Source organism: Lissotriton vulgaris, chromosome 5 (genome assembly GCF_964263255.1).
Source record: "Lissotriton vulgaris chromosome 5, aLisVul1.2, whole genome shotgun sequence".
Classification (NCBI taxonomy): Eukaryota; Metazoa; Chordata; class Amphibia; order Caudata; family Salamandridae; genus Lissotriton; species Lissotriton vulgaris.
In genome coordinates this window covers 1,349,209,805-1,349,224,543 of record NC_141693.1, presented here as the reverse complement: position 1 = coordinate 1,349,224,543, position 14,739 = coordinate 1,349,209,805, and the positions used below count along the sequence as shown (strand labels likewise).

At 44.3% G+C, this 14,739-nt stretch overlaps 1 protein-coding gene across 1 annotated transcript in view; it reads right to left on the bottom strand.

The window, feature by feature from the left end:
• Positions 1-10,316: 10,316 nt before the first annotated feature.
• NRAS (NRAS proto-oncogene, GTPase) overlaps positions 10,317-14,739 on the bottom strand; it is a 200,988-nt gene continuing 196,565 nt past the window's right edge. Inside the window, exon 6 of the mRNA XM_086923283.1 lies at positions 10,317-11,131. The gene's annotated coding sequence lies outside the window, so the exon portion shown is untranslated. The remainder of the gene's footprint in view (positions 11,132-14,739) is intronic.

Below are 14,739 nucleotides of genomic sequence, written 5' to 3'. Positions count from 1 at the left end.
TTTTTTCAATGGGGAAACCCCTGTCAGCATGGCCACTAAAGGAGCAGCTTGAGGTGGTAAATGAACATTAAATTTACACGGCTGTTCATCTACTTCATTTGTGGGATATCTGGTGTCTGCCAATATAGAGCTGCCCTGGCTAGCTTGTATACTACCTCCCTGCGGTCGATTTCCAATGGAACCCTCATGGAGCAGCCCTGTTTTCCCACTATTTGCTGCGGGTTTTTGAGTTAGCTCTTGTTGTTCCCTTGGGGTAGCACTTTGCAGGAGATTCCCATATCTACTTGAGAGGTTGCGATACTCTTGGGTGGCAGAATCTAGAGCTTTACATTTCTTTAAGAGGTCTGCTACACACGTATTTAATACATCAACGATATCCTTCGCAATTTTAGTCAATACTGGTTCTAGATGTAGATTAATGAGCCCTTCAATTTTGTTCCTCAGTCTATTAATCAGTTCATGCTCCAAAGTCTCGGTTAAAATGTCAATGTGCTTAGTCTTTTTACTACATTTCTTCGAAGGATTATCCCTCTTACACGGTTTGGAAGATGTAAACCGGGTATTCTCCTGGGGTAATGAGGGGGTCTGTTCGCCATGTATTTGGTCCTCTATGTCCAGCAACACAGTACTAGGGCCCTGTTCAGAACCAAGAGGTATAAGCTGTTGTGCAGCTACAGACTCTTGAGACGCCCCCTCCGGGACAACACCCCCTTCTTCAGTTACTAACGTAGTTAAGCCGAGTTCTTTTTCGGCGTTCGCAATTTCCTTTGAAATAACGCCCACGGCGGAGGTCAGATAAGAAATTATAGTGTCTGCTTTGCGTGGTATCTTGGCTTTGTTACTTTCTTGACCCCCATTACATAGTTGTTTGTGCTTACCCATAGCAGGATCTTAGGTGGTTGGCCCGTCCCATCCCTCGTCGGCCACAGACGGCCCGCCCTTTGCCCGGCACCGCCCGCGCGCGTCCCGCGTGGCTTTTGGTGTACTTATGGCACCTCCGGGCGCGTGCTGGAGCGTCACCACCTCCCTTGACCTGCTGGGAGCTGTAGTCCGCTGGCCTACAGCATGCGGTTGGCGGTGGGCGGTGAGTGGCAAGCGGCTGCGGTGACCTGGAGCAGTTTCCCTCACGGCGGCGTCAGGCTCCGCGATGTGTCCATTATGTATAAGGTGTTCACGGTTAGGTGCCGTAGTGCCATTAACTGTTCTTTTTACGTTCCTCCATTTGCTCTCTTTTATTTATGTATTTTTCTACCCTATCACATTGTAGATTGTTGTATTACTTAATTTTGCTCTTTTTCTTTTTTTTGCTGTATATGAAATTTGATGTATAATTGTACTGATTGCCACAACTGTACTGCATTATCTAAAAAAATTATAGAAAAAAAAGGAAATTAATGCCTGGATTCTCATCAGGGCTTTCTGATTTTCTGCACAAGATGTAAAAAAATAAAAACATTTTTAGGAGGGGGGGGGCTTCATTCTTTTTAGCACATTTTCACTCTCTCTACAAACCACTCTCTTATACCAGAGGAGGAGCATTCATTTCTCTCTCATAACTTATATCCCAAGCTGCATTCTGTAGTTTCTTTAAATTCAAGGACTCTCGGTTGTCAAACAGAGAATAAGGTCAGTGATATTCATATGAGGCCATTGATTTCTATGGGCACATTATTCAACTGTATCCTACCTTTTCAGTTGCTTAGTAGAATCAATGTGTGGCTGTTTATTCAATTGTCATAATACGGCGCCTTATCTATGGAACACGGGTGTCTTTGTTGGTCCTATTCCATTAAAAAATTCTATCCCAGCAGGTTTTCTTCTATAAAGAGGAAAAACTTTATTTAGAGCCCCTTCACAGCAGTGTTTCAAATTCACCCTTTTAAAAGAATCAATGAGGAGAGTGCATACCTTACGTCTTTTTCTTTTTCAAGCGGTGTCACTTGTGCTCCTAGAGCGTTTCCGTCGCAGCGATCTTTCTTAAATCGAACGAGAAAGAAACTCAGTTTACTAAAAACTCCCTTGCAACATTGTTTCAACCGGGCTTGCGGTAACAGAAAAACAAAGCGCGTTCCTTTGTATGTTTAAATTATGGGTCGCGTTGCTTCCGATTGACTTTTCTTGGCTCACTGTTCCTACGAAAACGAAGGGATATTACTAAAAGTGAGTCGCATTTATTCCTGCAGCAGCTTTAGTTCATTTAAATAAAATCTAGGGCACACCTTGATGTATTGTGCCTTTCGCTGCACTTCGTATCCATCTCATAGCTACTCTATGTCGTCGCAGACATCTTTAGGGAGGAGCTTTACCCTTATATAACTTATTCATGAATCCTGGGACACGTAGTCTGATTCCTGACAACAGCTCAATCAAACATGATGCATTAAGGGACATGTGGTTAATCAATTACTACCCTCTGTCATATTGTTTCCCTAGGGATTGTAGTCATTTGCAACAGTATATATTCTGGAGGTCACCTCCGCAGTTTCATTATATTCTTGCTACTTCTGACATAATATTCAATTCCGTTTGGGCACTATTGAATTTCAAAATTAAATATGCCTCCTTCTGAAGCAGTGCTTTTTCAATATCCAGTGGACGTCTTGCAGCATTAATAGTAGCTACAATTGTCCATTTGAAGTCATTCTCCCTATGTGCTTTCTCAATAAAGTGTTCTACCATTGGTGCAGTCGCGACCTTCCTTTTAATCCGCGATCTGTGTTGCGTAATCCTAACAGCCTGTTGGTTCGTCTTCCCTATGCACACTTTCATACAGGGGACATAGTATGGCGTACACTACATTTCTGGTCCTATAATTTGAAAAACCAGAATGTTTCCATTTTACACCATGATGGTTGAATTCCGTAGCATTGGAAATCTGCTACCCCTCCCCACACGCGGCACTGGCGAACGTCCTTCACTAACTGGGCGCGAGCGGAAAGTGCCGTGCTCCTGAGGGAGGAAACGGCGGGACTACGCAAGTTCCCCATCGCCCAGCTCTGGGACGATCTCCTCCAGACGTATCAGGAGGCCTGCCAGGAACATGAGATGACCTAAGGCGACCACCGCCTGCCTCATAGACGCGCTGGGCGCACTCACATGCCGAGACCTTACCTGGAAGTGCACCATCTCCCCTCCCCCCCGCCCACACACAGCTCCTGTCCTCCTAGCCCTGGTCCCTCTGGCTGCTTACCCCCCCCGCTACATCACACGATGATCTCCTTCATGCCCCCCCTCCACCCACTCCCTGACCGCGATACATTACCCGACCCCAGTTTTCCCCTGCCGTTATGACGCGTGGGGGATAGTTTAACCGCTGGTCAAGTTCCCCGACCAGACTTACACTTAGCTCTCGATATGGACACTGAGGATAGAGCGACCACTAGGCGACAGCACACTACGAAACGCATGCTACACCTGGAGTACGAAGAGGTACTGACGCTTAGGGCTCCGGCGCACGCAGTGAACAAACACGCGGCAAGGCGGAGTGAACCTGTCCTAACACTGACTGACCGCTGCGCCTGGGGCCTGAGGATTAGTGTGCACGCCCTGCTGCCGCACGTGCGGACATCGCTTTTAGGGCTGCGACCTGGACTCGCGAGCATTCACCGGTAGTTTTATGCCTCAGTGAGCTATACCACACACTGATTGTCATGCACGGTAGAGCATTGCAAATGCGAGCCATACCCACAACCTCCCCGAGACCCGCGCATTGCTACGCATTTATACAGCTCTACACACACCTAGGTGAGGTCCCGGGGAACAAGCTGCGACGACTGCGATGCTTGCCTGAATGACACATTTCTACTGTTGTTACAAAAAAAAAAAAAGAGAAAATTAGACTGATCATTTCTTATGGGCAATTCCAAATGACAATGCTGATTCCATCATGTATACTGCCGCTGGACCCCCGGGTTGCCAGCTAAATGGCTGTGTCATCCATGCCGTATCACTCTGTTTCTTGACTATTTGATTCGCCCCTCTGTGGGCCATGCAATGCACCCTGTATGATGATGGACAAATGTGAAATAAAGGTCTTCCAAAAACAAAAAAAAAAAAAAAAAAAAAAAAAAATGATGGTTGAATTCCGTGCCCTCGATTGTTTTGTTGCAGGCCACACAACTGCCACACATGTGGTGGCCTTAAACTGGTTTTAAATTAAATTGTGATAACAAATCACCTTTAGGTTTTGGTAATGAAATGTTAGCCCACACAATCTGTTGGCCTATGATTTGATTCTTTCTCATGGCAAATATTGGTTTGGGAAACGGACATTCAAGATCCTCAAGGAGGTGCCAATTTTTCAGTACTATTTGCCTGAACTTGTTAGTCTCAGGACCAAAGGTTGTCACACATACTAGTTGATCAAATTCTTTCTTCTGTTTCACCTGCAGAAGACTTTCTCGTGGTGTAAATCTAGCTCTTTTTAAAAGGTGCTTCAGCAACTTCTTAGGGTAACTCCTTTGATTCATTACAAAAATGTGTTGCATGCTCTTCAAATTCTTTGGTCTCTGTGCAATTTCCCCTAATTCTTAGGAGCTGCCCATATGGGAGATTTTCTTTTAAACTCCTGGGATGGGCACTCCTTTGATGCAAAATTGTGTTCTTATCTGTTTTTCTCTGCTACAGAGATGTTTTTAACTGATGTCCTGCACAGGTGATCAACGTCCAAAAAGGTCATTTGGATTTTGCCATTTTGAATGGAGAACTTGATGTCTTCATGTCTGGCATTGAGCCATTCATGGAACGCCATCAACTCCACCTGGCTCCCCTGCCACAGGAGCCAGAAGTCGTCAATGTATCGTAACCATTGTTTTATTTTATCTCTGAAGGGGTTATTTTCAACAAATCTTTTCTCGTACTGAGTCATATAGAGCACCGCCATTTCTGGGGCATAAGGACATCCCATAGCGGTGCCCTTCACCTGCATAAAAAATCGTTCATCAAATTTGAAATCGTTTTTTTTAAGAGCTCTCTCTCAAAGTTAAGAGGCAAGCCAAGACCAGTACCAATCCACCTCGTATCTCTGATCCACAGTCAGCCTTAACTTTTGCCTTTTCCCTGATCTCACATGACTAGTTGCCTGTGGTTTGCGCTTCGAATCTTAAAAAAAACTTTATAAAATTCATAACTCCGGTTCTACTGACTGGATTGAATTTGCTTTGGTGTCATTTTATTTATTAAATTTTTCTTTATTTTTTCTAAATTGGTGTGGGATTTTTTGTGTGTTGCATTTTCACTCTTTTTAGGTCTCGCCCTGGCAATTACAGCGCGGAGCCCTGTCTCGCCGCGAGACCTATAGTCACCGGCTCTGCTTCCCAGGAGACGGGCACGCGCAGCATGCCGGAATCGGATCGGGTTGCGCACTCTGATTCCGGCATGCTGATCACAGTCCAAATGGATCAGGACGCGCACACACACAGACAGACACACACGTGCACACACATGCGCACACACAGACACACGCGTGCACACATCCCCCCCCCCCAACTCACCGGGCTCTTTCCGCATGTCCCTCTCTCCCTCGGCGGCAGGCAGGGCTCTCCACGAGCACGGGAGCCCCGCTACCTCACACGCTCACTTCCAGCTGGCTTCACGGGCACAGGAGCGTGGGGTAGGCTCCCGTCTGCTTCCTGTCTTTTTGCGGCCCGCCCCAACACAGGTTGCCTGGCTTCCTGTTCAAGCCGGGCAGGCGCACAGGGAGACCTCGCAAATAGATGACAGCTGGATTGTCGGAAAGGCCAAGTGTAATAGAGAAGAAACTGTAGAACCAGAAAATAAAAACACATATTTTGAGCTGACTAAACTAAATCTCACAGACAGCACTGGCCAGGAGAACACTAGCATTCAGATATTAAATTGGTTGAACAGGACTCAACCGCTATAGAGTATCAGACCCCAAACGAATACGACACATCTACACCCTGGGGGGGTGGGGGGGGGGGTTCAAGAACACGGACTGAGAGCGGGTTCCATCGGGAGCGGAGACCACAAGCAGAACTAACGAGGAAGACCATAATGCTATTTCCACAGAGCAGAAAATGGCCCAATGTAACAGTGAAGTCGAAGCTGCGCAACTTGTAATTACTGCTGGGGAGGTTGATGAGTGTTCAGCAGTCTACAGTCACTCAGCAGTACTGCAGGCTCCTGCTGTTGAAATTTCTCCAGAGGCAATCAAAGAGCTTATGCAAAGTCAGACATGTTTACTTCCGCATGATTCAGGCCCTGAGCAGCAGCTGCACCGCCTGTCTGGAAGCATCATTTTAGACGCATCTGCTATCGTACTGGTGCGGGAGGAAGTTGTGCAGGAACACTCCTAAAGAGGATGACTTAATGGCAAACGCAGAATCTCATGTTGGAGCACCATCTACTGAAGCTGAGACAGCAGTGCGGAGTGGCGGTGAGTTACCTTCATGCAGCCAAAGCAAACATGTGCAGGATAGTCCCAGCAATACTCCCTTTGCCGCCTGTGATAATAGACACAAAGGGAACCTGGAAGTATTAGAGCATGCCACTGGAGTTACACAGCACACCGATGTGATATTAGAAAATGCTTTGTCTGTAGCCAGCGAGGCTGAAAAAGACCTGCGGGAGAACGGCCCTTTTCAGACCACTGCAAGTGAAGAAACTGAAGCCAATCAAGTGGTATGTGAAAGTGGGACACCTGCTAGCGTGGAGTCCTCTGTTGAAGGAGCGGGGGGAGAACCTGGCATGGAGAGCAGCCTTGGCCCAGTCCCTGCGGTGCAGCCGAGAGGGATGGATGAGGAAACAAACTCGGACATGGCTGGGGGTGCAGAGGAAGGAGCCGCACGTGATCTCGTGACAGAGGAGGCACCGGCTCTCGCAGATGACAACACACTCCGCGTCTGCTTAGAACCAGAATGTGATTCCAACCCAAGTCTGGACGCTATCGCCCCGCTCAGCAATGCACCGGAATCAACAGCTCTGCCCTGTGACTGCGAGGAGACATCTCAAGTGGAAGCTCAAGCGCCTTTGATGGCGACTGCAGAGGAGCAGCCAGTGAATGTCACGGTTCCAGAGTGTCCCTTCACCCCATTGCAGTGGAGCCACTGTCTGGCGTGGACACAAGTCAAGATACAGCATCCTCATCTAACGAAAGTGAAGTTTCTCCAAGAGAACAAATTTGGAAAGAATTTGCTTGAGCTTGAAGAGGATGACAAAGATAAAAGTAACAAAATAGGGGAATTACTTTCAACACTTGATAGACCCCTTTCAGATTGTGTAGATAACCCTGAAAATGCTTCTGTTACAGGCTTTGTGAAGGATTCGGCTGTCTCACTTGAGTTCGAGATCATAATTAACACAAGCGCTACTCTTGATGACCAAATATCAGGGGAATCGTGCGCTGCTTCTTCACCGCTTGACATCTGCTCTCTAGAGGTGGAACCACAGAGCTTCTCCCTATCACATCCTGTGCACATTGCAACCAAGACTGACATTGTTGCGACACTCCAAGGAGACGGGGACTCTGGGTTGGAGCTAACTGAGCAGCTTGATGATGAAGATTCCTCAAGTCTTGGAGTTGACGAAACAGAGCCTATTTCAGGTAAAACAAGCATCATATATTTTAATCAGTTGATGTTAGTTATAATGTTTTTTTTACAGCTGTGCATCATTCCAAGAACACTGGTACGCATTCATAGAGTCCACTAAAATGAAGACTGAATGCACTTGGCTTGTTTCTTATGACATCGTGTTTGCACTTTTCTTAAAGCAGACATTATTTCATAGGCATTTTTCCACAAAGTAACTTAAACAGCAACTGATTCGAGAGCAGCGAAATAATTTACCACAGCATGGTCAAAGAAATCAGATTAAAAAAAGAATCCAACACGAGAGCCTGCTCTATTTAACGTCTAATGTATTGATTTTTAGTCTATCAATAGTCACACCTATAGTATAAATTGAACAGCACTGTCCTGGAGGACTTTTTTATACACTATAGACGTGTTTCACACATACAACCACACATACAATCACACACACAACCACACCGTCAGAGCACACTTTCACCAGGCACAGACACAATCAGTCAGTGCACGCTTTCACCGGGCACAACCACCAGCCGTCAGTGCACGCTTTCACCGGGCACAAACACCACCAGCCGTCAGTGCACGCTTCCACCAGGCACACACCACCAGACGTCACTGCACGCTTTCATCAGACACACACACACACATCACCAGCCATCAGTGCACACTTTCACCTGGCACACAAACACCACCAGCCATCAGTGCACGCTTTCACCAGGCACACATGCCACCAGCCATCAGTGCACACTTCCACCAGGCACACATACCACACAGTAGTGCGCTATATAAATACGATGATTGATTGATTCTCCTACCTCACCGCCAAGACATGGAACTCCCTCCCCACCCACCTCCGCCTGACCCAGGACCACCTCGCCTTCAGGAAGCAACTCAAGACCTGGTTGTTCGAGCAGTAGCAGATTTCCCCCCCCCCAGCGCCTTGAGACCCTCCGGGTAAGTAGTGCGCTATATAAATACGATGATTGATTGATTGATACCACCAGCCATCAGTGCACAATTTCTGCAGGCACACACACCACCACCAGCCATCAGTGCACACATCAATTGTTAACGCATCCACAATTAACTATTGTAGCAATCGCAGTATGGCACACCTAACATTTAAACATATTCATCTAAAGCGCAGCATACCACCATTCCTACAAAAATAAACACACATTGTTTTGGCTTACAATTTATAGACTTTTGTTTCAATTGGTGTTGCAATAATTAGCAATGCCAATAACTCAAACTTAATTAATGCAAGACCTATTGCATTGCAAATGCTTGTTATTATGGTTTGTGTTCTGCATACATTATTTAAACATGGAAGTTAAGCCAGATTGTTTTTGTACAAAGCTACCAGAGGGTTAAGCATAGGTTAAATTAGTGACTTTTGTTGAACACCCGGACAAGGATTGTGGTTGTTGCTTGAGTAAGGTTTTCCACCCCCCTCAATCAGTAACTCCATTTCTTGCACACAACTGGGTTTGTACCCAAATGATGAGCTGCAGATATCCTGAGAAACAGAGGGTAGGTGGGGAAACACTTGTGTCAGAAGTAGAGGCGAGGCGGCTCTTCATCGGACTGGACCACTAGGGCACATGCATTGCAGAGATTAGCACTGGCTCACTCAGACAGACATGGAGAGTGTAGAGAAAGGCAGACAGTAAAAAGACTGTGCTCATATGGGGCCTCATCCAGAGCTCCCGTTACCTCTGCAGAGCAATATCGGGCCAGATTTAATGATGCCAGCTGGCAAGTATCGTCCCATAAAATACCAGAGAATACAAGTTTCCGCTGGGAATGAGTAATAACATGCAGACCCAGTAAAACCTGGTCCAATTCCATGTATTTTCTAAGAGCAGGCGGTAAATGTTTCAGGGGCTTTTTTAAAGCCATCGAGGTGAGGAGAATATCTGGGAACAAAAGGACTCTAGAGATCCTTTCACTTCACCTACAGGGGAGCCTTTTCGGTTCCTCACAAGTTGAAATAACAGGAGGAAAGGAGTTGGCGATGGTAGATGCATGCAACCCTCACAGTTCCTTGGAGGTCCACCAGTCAGGAGTTTCAGAACGATATAATTCCAGACTCAAAGTAACCAGAAAACTTGTAGTTGCCCACTGCTGTATCCCCCACCTACAGAAGGCAGGGAGGTGCAGTAGATAAATATGATGCCAGAAACACAAGCACTCTGCTGGTCCCACAACAAATGAACACAACAAAAGCGTGCCCAGCTACAACCAAATCAGTATATTGTCCCGTTACTAACAATATGTTTCTACATACGTGACTGGTGGTGACACACGCATGCTAAACTATGAGCCTCACTACAAAAGGTATCATAAGCCAGATTCAGCCATAAACATGCGGAGGAGTTTACAGTCAAATCGACATTACAGAGTGGGCAAAATACCACAACATTTTAAGCAGTTTGGGTCGTAGACATTTTGCCTGTAAAAACCTGGTGAAATGTGTTTTGGGGAAGTGCCCAAAATGTGGGAAAACATGCCGAAATCGAAGCACAAAAAAAAAAATCGATTCCCAGACTCTTTGGCAGTCCTCAAGGGCAATAAGGAATACTACTGTAATACTGTAGCCTGAATTAAAATAACCGGCTGAATCAGTCATTTTGGGTAGTATTTCCACAGGGGTGGGTCTACTATACTGGAATGAACATTTAAGAGCAACCTTTTTTCAGATAGTTCAACTTGTAACATTGAGAACATTTAGTTAAAATTAGATTTAAAAGAAGGATCTGCAGCTTTTTAAAAAAGAAACTTTATTATTTGTGCTACTTTACAACTTGAGAAAAAAACACATCTGTTTATAGAACTGGCACACCAAAGTGAGCATGGGCACCAAGGTGCTTCCTGGGATTTTAGGCACATCTTGATGAACTTCAACATTGGCCCAAATATATACATCACATTTAAGTATTCTTTTGCGTCACATTGTATACACGGGTTTGTTTAAAATATTTTCCTGTTGAAAAAATATCATTTGTGTAACCTTGAATATGGAATGCATGTAAAGCAATTACATGTAAACACCCATTGAAAAGGATTTGGGATCCAAATTCACAGAGCGCTATATTGCCTATATTCTGAACTTTTATTTATTGTAATCGCTCACAGTCAATTTGATTTGTTCCTTTAAGTTTGTCTGCTTGGTATTGTGCCTCTACAAATAGATATTTTACTGGTTATCTTTCATACACCTGGTCTAATGAATTTGCGCATAAAATTACAAATATATGACAGCCAAGAAATATACCATATGAGCACTGGGACCGAGTACTAGGGCGACATCTTTCTTACATGGTGAAATAGAAAAAAAATAGAACAGAATAATCTCATCAAAAGAAGAAATTAAAGAAATATACTCCATGTGAGAATTCAGACAAGCATCCTTTTCACTCAGGCCAGGTGATTAGATTTCATGGACGAGTCTCTTCAGCAAGAATGATGGAGCAACTGACAGTGAATCACTCATTATCACCTTGTCCTGGGTAAAAAACAGCGGGAGACTATCCCAGCACCAGAGAAGTTCTTCCATCGGCATTAAATCTTAAAATGGGCTGAAAAATAAACAAAGCACACTTCTGTGAGTCAACATAATATAACGTCATAAAGTATTATGAAGATCATTAACACCATACATTTTTATTGCCTAGTTTCTTAGGTAGCAGTTCAGTTAAGCAAAGCATCGAATGCTTGTTCTAATTTATCTGAAAACCCAAAATAAAAAAAGGTTTGCAGGTACGGATGATACAAGAACGGATTCCCCTCCTCAATTTTAGTGCAGGACTAGAAACATGCGGTAGTCATACTGTATATTTACAATTAAAGGTTTTCCACAGTGATTCCAGAAATGGTAGGTCAATTATTTTGATAGATAAGATTTGTATATGCGGACTAAGTCTCAGTTGGATAAAAAGCCGTTTTTAGTTCGTTTATCATTTGCAACTGTTTGACAAATATACAAAAAAATTGCACTCCGCAGGCAAACGTGGCTACGGCTCAGGATGTATCCAGAGGGACAACTTTTCAGGTAACTGAACGGAATTCAACTAATCTTGGCAAGAAACTAGAACTTCGCTTAGGATGTGTTTTTTAGTAGTAATTCATTAGTTCTGGATATATCTGTGTAACCCAGAGGTCTTCAATCAGTGGGGCGCGACCCACATGAGGGTCGTGGAGTCAAGGGAAGGGGGTCGCGCTTTCCTGGGCCTCACTTCTGCCGGGACTCTTGGAAAAACAAAACAAAAAAACGTCCCCGGACAGTTCATTATGAAATTAAAACTTTAAAAGCTGTAATGCCATTCTGGGAGTGTTCACTTGTGAAACCGGAGTTGATCAGACAGCTAAACAAGGTTTCCTTCCAGGATGCCGGCTTGTCTGAATGGAACGGAAATATGTGCTACAGTTAATTTAAAAATGTAAAGGGCAATTTGCAGTTGCAAAGAATGATTGGGAGCCGGTACTGGTTTTTTATTGATGCAATCACTGGAAGTGTTGTGATGAGCTGTGAAGTGTGTGCATCTAATGGTAAATATATTTACATAGTGCTTACTATACCAGAGGAGGTGTTGAAGGCCAGTAAGGAGCGAGAAAGCAAGCATTTGCAATGCAATAGGTCGCACAATTGAGACATATTGACCTATTGGCATTGTAAATAACAATGCGTTTTAGTATTGCAGGTTTTTTGTAAACACATAAATGAATGGCATTGTCATTTACAATGCCAGAAGGTCAAAATCTCTCAATTGCGCGACCTATTGCATTGCAAATGCTTGTTCTGCCAGTGGCCAAGTACAAAAAAATGAACAATTCTGGAATGTTGCCACTTTGTTGGAGAGTGCCCCGACCTAATTATGAGCCCAATCGGACACTGATGGCCTATGGTGGCCACATGCATTAATATTTAGGGACTGTTTTTCATCAGGTTCTGACCGAGAGAAAGGGGAGGACAATAGAAAGTGGTGACAAATGGAGAAAATAAGCGTGAAAAACAACCAGAAAAAGTGAGTTAAAGAGACACGGAAAGAAGGGTGGTGGTAAAAAAAACAGGTGCAATCAAGACTCGGATCCTTGGTGATCAGTAAGCACAGGATTCAGTATAGCACTAGCTATGGACTGCTAAGAAAAAATGTGGTCCACTACTCTTATGTTTATTACAAATTAAGCACTGGCCCAGTGAGTAAACACAAAAAAACGAGAGAACGGACTGTGACTTATTGCTATATTTGGGTATTTATACGGTGCAAACACAGATTGACGGTCTCTCTGGAGAAAAATAAGCACACTCATCACTTTAGTTCAGAAAGGTGTTAAAATCCAAATAAGTTTTGCCAAAATATGTTTTATTTGTGAAAAAGTATCATTGTGAATTTTTGGGTAGTTCTTTTTGGAGACTTTTTGTTTGAACTGTGTAGTAAGCCTCTGATATCAATCCGTTTATGGTTGTCGAGGATGGTTGTACCAGGTTAGAGAAATTTTTGTCAGAGAGGGTCCTTACACCTCTCAGGTGTAACCAAAATGATGGTGTAACTGCTCAAGGGGGTTAAAGGAACTGTATATCTTGAGGTGTTGGTGATAGCTTAGGGATCCTAGTTTGAAAGGTAAAGGAATCTGATTGGTCGGGAAATGGTTTTCCTTTGTACAATGCGGGGTACGCAAACCCTCGGAGCATTTGTGAAATCCAGAATATCAAATTGGCTAACAGAAACTTAAAATGGTTATGTGGCAACCATTACAAGATGCCAAGTTGGCTTCCTCGGGGTACAAGGTATTAGGGAGAATATCTTCTGACCACAAGCTAGATGGTTGAAAGCGCATGAGAGGTCACCTGAGGGGCAGATAATGCCATAACCTTTTTTTTTATATCTACTTATTCTGTAGTAGAACTTGAAGACCTGCATCTTTTTTAGACAAAGACCATGCATGAGGCTTGTGCAGAGAACATTGCGCAATGCCAAAAGCCACGCAAAGCTAATTCAGTGCCAGTGTAAACTTTAATCGTCTGCTGACCCCAACACTAAACTAAAGCTCTGAGACAGCTGGTGATAGAACATTAACACACACATGACCATGATAGATAACATGGTCTTCATGTTTGACATAATGCACTCGAGCCCTGTACCCATAACTGCATGTATGTAATTTGTTTTGAATTTATATACGTAAAAGTCTTTTGAACAGGTACTGCCAGTGAATCCTTCACCTTCTGATGTTCCTTGGTATCACTGAATGGTTATGTATAACCTGTCAATTTATGTTTGTCTTTATATTTTTTGTCGAGCACCACAAGCAGCATTACTATTTGGTCCTGAAGAAAGCCAAGGCACCGTCCGGGTCCTAGGCTGAAACAGGTTGACCTTTTGTGACACACAGGCAGGTCTAATATTTTCAGCAGTGCCACGCCGTTTTTAATCCTAGCACAGGGTCGCTGGATAAAAGCATTTTTTGCGAACCCTAGAGTTAGTTTTATATCAGTCTCTGTTACCTTGTTCTGCTGCTCTCAACATCATTGGTTCCTGGTTTGGGGATTTAGAAAATACCACTTAGTTTGAAAATATCCCCGATATCCTCCCTCCTAGGTAGGGGGTTGTAGCCTGTATCATAACTAGGCATCACAATACGAGGAGGTTCCCCAATGATGGAGCCTGTCACCCACGGGTTGGTGAGGGAAAAGGTCCTATAAAAAGGACACTCCTTTGTCGTTACCGGTGCAACTAATTGACCAACACCAGAGATCAAAAGGTTCCTTTTTTCTGATTTATGTTTAGGGGAGATGACCTTTGCTGGTCTCTAAATATCCTCTAGCCCCCTTTTTTGTGATACAAAGCAGGGCAGCAAACCCCAACACCTAAGAGTATTCCCATCATACAGTAGTACACAGTACATCCAAATTCTCATCTCCCAGGTCCTGACAGTGCATGTGTGGGAGGTACAATATTTAGGAAGGTTCCTCTCGGACCAATCGATCCTGTTCTTACTTACACTTGGGACGTGCAAGGATTTGGCTGTACTAGATGTTATGGCTGTGGGACCTTATCTGGGGCACACTCACAACTACATTCTTGGGTCGAGTCAGTCTTGTTTACTTAAACGTAGCTCAACCCAGGATAGCTGTGGCAGTGAGCAGTTAGGCTAGGGATAGGAACTTTTGTAAAGCATTTAAGAG